The 7,139-nt window shown below is 43.3% G+C and overlaps 1 pseudogene; it reads left to right on the top strand.

Moving 5' to 3' along the window:
• Positions 1-1,529: 1,529 nt before the first annotated feature.
• Positions 1,530-1,647, top strand: LOC124803685 (annotated as a pseudogene).
• The last annotated feature ends 5,492 nt before the right edge of the window (positions 1,648-7,139 follow it).

The raw sequence follows: 7,139 nt of genomic DNA on the forward strand, positions 1-7,139 counted from the left end.
TAATTCAGATATATATGCCGACGTCGCAAGCTGAAGAGATAGAGAAAGTATATGAGCATATTGAAGTACGTCAAAGGAGACAACAGTGTAATAACCATGGGGGATTGGAATGTGGTTGTAGGAGAAAGAGTAGAAGAAATCGTTACAGGAGAATATGGGCTTGGTAGTAGGAATGGATGAGGAGAAAGACTAATTGAATTTTGCAAGAAATTTCAGCTAGTGATATGGAACACTCTATTCAAGAATCACAAGAGGAGGAGGAGCTTTAATTGGAAAAGTCCTAGAGATACGTTAAGATTCCAGTCAGATTACATCATTATTAGGCAGAGAATCGGAAATGAGATAGTGGATTGTAAGGCGCATCCAGGAGCTGATACAGACTTACATCACAACTTAGTAGTGCTCAAGAGTAGGCTGAAGATTAAGAGAGTAGTCAGGAAGAATCAGTGCGCAAGGAATTGGGACACGGGAGTGCTAAGGAATGAATTGAAACGCTTGAAGTTTTCTGAGGCTATAGATGCTGCGATAAGAAATAGCTCGGTAGGCAGCTCAGTTGAAGAGGAGTAGATATCTCCTAAAAGGCAGTCACTAAATTGGAAAGAAAAACATACGTACAAAGGAGGTAAATGCCAAGAAAACATGGGTAACAAAAGAAATCCTTTAGTTGATCGTTGAAAGAAGGAAGTACAAAAAGTTCAGGTACAGAAATACAAGTCACTTAGGAATGAAGTGTGCAGGGAAGCTAAAGCGAAATGGCTGATGGAAGAGTGTGAAGAAATAGAAAAAGAAATGACTGTCGGAAGGACTTAGCCACCGTATAGGAAAGTCAAAATAACCTTCCGGGAAATGAATAGTAAAGATGGTAACTTTAAGAGTGAAGTGGGAGTTCCGCTGTTAAATGCAGAGGAGAGAGCAGATAGGAGGAAAGAGTACATTGAAGACCTCTATGATGAGATGATAAAAAAAGAAACATTAGTCGATGTAGAATGGATAGGAGATACAGTATTTGAATCAGAATTGGAAAGAGCTTGGAACACTTAATACCGAATAATGCAGACGGGATAGATAACTTTCCATTACAATTTCTAAAATCACTGAGGGAACTGGCAACAAAATAATTAGTCATGTTGAAGTGTAGAATGAATGAGACTGGCCATATACCATCTGACTTTCGGAATAACATCATCCACAAAATTATAAACATTGCAAGAGATGACAGGTGCGAGAGTTATTGCATTATCATATTAACAGCTCATGTATGCATGTTGCTGGAAAGGAAAATTGAGGATCACTTACAAGATGATCAGTTTGGCTTTAGGAAAGGTAAGGTCAGCAGACAGGCAGTTCTGACGTTGCGGTTGATAATGGAAGCCAGAATAAAGAAAACTCAAGACACGTTCATAGGATCTGCCAATCTGGAAAATGCGTTCGACAGTGTCAAATGGGGTAAACTGTTCGATATTCTGAAGAAAGTAGAGGTAAGCTATAGGGAAAGACAGGTAATACACAATATGTTTAAGAAACAAGATGGCAACGGCCATGTCGCAGTGGATACACCGGTTCCCGTGAGATCACCGAAGTTAAGCGCTGTCGGGCATGATCGGCGCTTGGATGGGTGACCATCCAGGCCGCCATGCGCTGTTGCCATTTTCCGGGCTGCACTCAGCCTCGTGATGCCAATTGAGGAGCTACTCGACCGAATAGTAGCGTCTTCGGTCAAGAATACCATCATTCCGAGCGGGAGAGCGGTGTGCTGACCCCACGCCCCTCCTAACCGCATCCTCCTCTTAGGATGGCACTACGGTCGGATGGTCCCGATGGGCCGCTTGTGGCCTGTAGACGAAGTGGTTTAAGAAACAAGATGGAACAGTAAGAATGGGAAACCTTGAGCGAAGTGCTCGGAATAAAAATGGTGCAGACAGGGGTGTAGTCTTTGTCCCCTACTGTTCAATCTATACGTCGAAGAAACAATGATGAAAATTAAAGCAAGACTCAAGAGTAGAAGTAAAATTCAAGGTGAAAGGATATCAATAGTAAGATGCGGTGATGACGTGCTATTCTCAGCGAGAGTGGAGAAGAATTACAGGAGCTGCTGAAGAGGAAGAACACTCTAATGAGTGCAGAATTTAGACTGAGAGTAAACTGAAGGAAGACGAAAGTAATGAGAAGCAGTAGAAATGAGAGTAGTGACATACTAAGCATCAGGATTGGCAATACCAAGCAGTTGAAGTTATAGAATGTTGCTACCTAGGTAGCAAAATAACACATGACGGACGGAGCAAGGAGAAAATAAAAAACGTAGACTATCACTGACAAAAAGGGTATTCGCGGTAAAGAGAAGTCTACCGGTGTCAGATTTTAAATTGAGGAAGGAATTTCGGAGAATCTACGTCTGGAACATACCACTGTATGATAGTGAAACGTGGACTGTGGGAAAACCGGAAAAGAAGACAATCGAGGCATTTGAGACGTGGTGCTACAAAAACATGTTGAAGATTAGGTAGAGTGATGTGGTAAGGAATAAGGAGGTTCTCTGTTGAATCGGCGAGGAAAGGAATGTATGGAAACACTAACAAGCGGAAGGGACAGAATGGTTGAACATGTGTTAAGACATCACGGAATAACTTCCATGGCACCAGAGGGAGCTGTGGATGGTAAAAACAGTAGAGGAAGACAGGACTGGATTACTTCCAGCAAACAATTGAGGACTTAGGTTACAAGTGTCACTCTGAGATGAATAGGATGGCGCAGGAGAGGAATTAGAGGCTGGCCGCATCAAACAAGTCAGAAGACTAAGGACTACAAAAATGATGACAAAAAAAGAAGAAAAACGGGGTGCTAGACCACATGATTTTAATCCATGTGACCTATGGTTCTGGACATATCTGAAAGAAGTGACACATTCGGCCCCGGCTGGCCGCTGCCGCCGAGTGGTTATAGACGCTTCAGTCCGGAACCGCGGCACTGCAACGGTCGCAGGTTCGAATCCTGCATCGGGCGTGGATGTGTGTGATGTCTTTAGGTTAGTTAGGTTTAATTAGTTCTAAGTTCTAGGGGACTGATGAATGGCTCTGAGCACTATGGGACTTAACATCTGTGGTCATCAGTCCCCTAGAACTTAGAACTACTTAAACCTAACAAACCTAAGGACAGCGCACACATCCATGCCCGAGGCAGGATTCGAACCTGCGACCGTAGCGGTCACGCGGTTCCAGACTGAAGTGCCTAGAACCGCACGGCCACACCGGCCGGCGGGACTGATGACCTCAGCTGTTAAGTCCCATAGTGCTCAGAGCCATTTGAACCATCACATTCGGCCCCACCTGCTCTGAAGGCCAATATACAGAAACACGTTGTTCAAATTCTACCTGAACTGCTTTCGAGCAACTGATGATCACGCCGTTTCGCGGATGCAGTATCCCGTTGATACTGAAGGAATTGAGTAAGCATCGGTTAATAATAAAATAGACATTATGCCTTTCTAGCTTGTTTGACCTTTTTTACCCACGTCCCATTCGTAATTCATTACAAATGGAAACTCTTCTGTACGTTTTTCATGCATCCATTGCGGCAGGTTTGCACCTGGTGGTCAAAATTGGAACTTTTTTCTTTTTTCTTTTCTTTTCTACGTAAAGCAGTTCCGCATTCACGCTGTAGGATATCTGCCTGCCATACGATGGCCGGTAACTGCAACTAATACTGGACCTCCTTGAGTAGCTGCACTTTAATTATAACCACGTGGTAGGTTTATCAGTTGCAAAACAGAAATACCTTATGGCGCTGTTGGCATTTCTTCCTCAACAGGAGAAGTAATATATATATATATAAGAATGAAATTAGGGTTTAAAGTCTCGTGCACAACGTGGTCATCAGAGACGGAGCACAAGCTCGGACTACGGAAGGACGGGAAGGAAATCGGCTGTGTCTTTTAAAAATATCCATTTCGTCATTTGCTTGGAGTGATTTACGGAAATCACGGAAAGCCTCATCTCGATGGCCGATCACGAATTTCGTCCCCTCGAAGGAAGTCCAGTTTGCTAACCACTGTGCCATCTCTCTCAGTGATCACTTGAAAGGTGTGTGTACGAAACACAGGTCAATACCGAGAGACTAGTTTTCTGACTTTAATTATGTTATTCTTTTGTAATAAATTTGAAAGATATAAATAACGTTTTTTTGATAACGACAGTACTACTGATCCATCTGTGTACGTGTTTTAAGTACCAGTTAATTATGGTGAAATCAAACAGAAAAATTTAAGATGGTATAAAGAATAAAACAGGGTAGGGCCTTAAGGCTACTGACCTCATTCCTTTGGAACAACAAAATAAAAATAGTACCAAACATGTGATATATCGTTCAGGTGTTGAAAACATCGGTACATGGGTAATAAACAGGCGTCAGAGAAACAAGCTGTTTGCACTAGAGATGGATTTTTGGAGACGAAGCTGTGGCATCTCCAAGCTGGAACGTGTATCAAACAGCAACATAAGAGAGGCTATGGGTATAAATCAGCCATTACTGGACACCATAGAAATGAGAGGTCCAAAATGGTATGGACATCTGTAAAAGATGTATGATAGCCCATGGCCAATGGAAGTGTGGCAGGCTTAGGAGCAGCTGGGTTCGAGAAGTCCGGGACGTGATGGCTGTCAGAGGACGATAAGAAGGAGACTGTTGTGATGTGATGAAGAGGAATACGGGAAGCGAGAAGCGGCGTCAGTCGTAAAAGGCACGCAAGATGATGAACTCTGTACGTGTATTATCACAAATAAACTGCAGCGTCGCTGTATTAATGGTCCTTGATACAAGAACTACCGTATTGGCACCTAGAAGCAGTCGGCTACGTGGTATGGCAATTAGAACGTCCTTAGTAAATAACTATTTTCTAATTTGTTTCATTATTTTTTTCTGTGTTGAGATGGACAGCATAATTCGCGGGATCAGAATACTATCTCAATTTCGAGGACAGAAACGAATTATGTGTAAAGAAAGTTTCACTATTTTTCGTTGAGGGATCTGCACTTAGAAGCTTTTCAGTATCCACTCTTCAGATTTTACGGGTGTATTCCGTTGTTCCAGAAGTGTTAATGATCCAGATTTTATTGATGTATTCCGTGTATTCCTTGATTATCCTTCTATTTTGCTCATCTCCACAATATGGACTTCAGCGCCATGTGGGAACATTGTCATACCACCTGAGTACCCAGAGCTGTCCGGGTACATATGTCTTCCAGTCTTCTATCAGTTCATCTCCTCCTCTCATCTCATCCCTCTCTCTCTCCACTTCCTCCTACCCTCTCTCTCCACGTCCTCCTGCCCCTCTCTGTCCATCTCCCGCTCCCCCTCTCCCTGTCCAAATCCTTCCTTTCTTTTCACTGTCCATGTCCTCCTCCTCCCACCACCCCTACCCTCTCCGTACAATTGGTCCTCTTTCTATCCTTTTCCCTATCACCTTATCTCTGTCCATCTTTCCCTCCACCTTTTTCTACCCACTTCTACTCACCCTCTCTCTATCTATCACTGCCGGCCCGAGTGGTCGAGCGGTTCTAGGCGCTTCAGTTTGGAACCGCGCGACCGCTACGGTCGCAGGTTCGAATCCTGCCTCGGGCATGGATGTGTGTGCTGTCCTTAGGTTAGTTAGGTTTAAGTAGTTCTAAGTTCTAGGGGACTGATGACCTCCGCTGTTAAGTCCCTTAGTGCTCAGAGCCATTTTTTTTTGTCTATCACTTTTTCCGCTTTCCCCCTCGCCGTCTGTCCATCTCCTTGTTTGATCTTACCTGCACAGTATTTCTTTCCAGATAGTAACTGGTATGAGTACAAAGTTTGGTTCAAATCGTTGTAGCGGTTATTAAGCGGTTTGTACCCGTTGATTTTCCCGCATATGCATATGTCACACATATTTCACGTATGACATTTAACATATTTCACATATTTTTGTACCCATATGAGCAGTTCACCCATATCTCTATCGAATTTTACCCTGAAGTTGTGTCATACAGTGATATAATGATGTATGTACATCCAGCGGAATGTGTGGATACTGTCTGCAAAATGTGTTTGCGAATACTGTTCGTAGTAAAGAAATAATAAATTAAAACGTCATACCTGATTCGACAGATATACTGCGTGAACAGCGAAAATGTAGTAGGCGATAATTTTTTTTTCCTTTCATCATTTGGCAGTGGCTGTCAGCGAGGAAAAGTTTCGTAGAGGTTTTAAATTATTTATTAACTTTGTTGAATGTGACTTAGTGCTCTCATTCTCAAATAGTGGATGCATGTAGTCCGGGTATTCGCGCGAAACGGGCTACATTTCGATTTCACCCCCAACAGCTTTGACAGTTAGGTGATTCTTAGCCCCCACAGTGATTTTTTTCAGATAATAAGTGATCTCTGCACCAACATTGGTTGAATTCGGTTGATTTATTCAGGAAGAGACGTCGTTCATGGATACATACTCTTACTCGTAACCCGTATTGCACTTCCGACGATGACGCCGGTCTCCTTGTACGAGAGGCGTCAGTAAGTAATACAACACAAATTTTTCTGTGGACGGCCGTTGTGGCCGAGCGGTTCTAGACGCTTCAGTCTGGAACCGCGCTTCTGCTACGGTCGCAGGTTCGAATCCTGCCTCGGGCATGGATGTTTGTGATGTCTTTAGGTTAGTTAGGTTTAAGTAGCTCTATGTCTAGCGGACTGATGGCCTCAGATGTTAAGTCTCATAATGCTTAGAGATATTTGAACAATTTTTTCTGTACCAGTTTTGGTTCAAAAATGGGGACTTTGCTGTGGGACTTCCAGAAATATTTGGGACTTCCTGAAATATTCCCACTTCAGGTCTTATAGTTTCATGAAGTTCCGATAGGTGTCGGCGCTGTACTTAGGCTTCTGCGTGGTGTCTGTAAAGGATGTGCGTTGCAAGAAGAGAGCCGTCATTGAGTTTCTTTTGACGGAAAACCAGAGCACCGCACATATTCTTTGGCACTTCCAGAATGTCTACGGAAACATGGCAGTGCTGAAACATTCGTCCATCATTTGAGATACTCAAAGGTGTATGCCTGCTGGGCTCCTCGCCACCCAAGAGAAGACCTTAAAGACAAAAAAATGGCTCTGATCCCACCTGGCAGTTTTATTCTT

This window comes from Schistocerca piceifrons, chromosome 6, assembly GCF_021461385.2.
Source record: "Schistocerca piceifrons isolate TAMUIC-IGC-003096 chromosome 6, iqSchPice1.1, whole genome shotgun sequence".
Lineage (NCBI taxonomy): Eukaryota > Metazoa > Arthropoda > Insecta > Orthoptera > Acrididae > Schistocerca > Schistocerca piceifrons.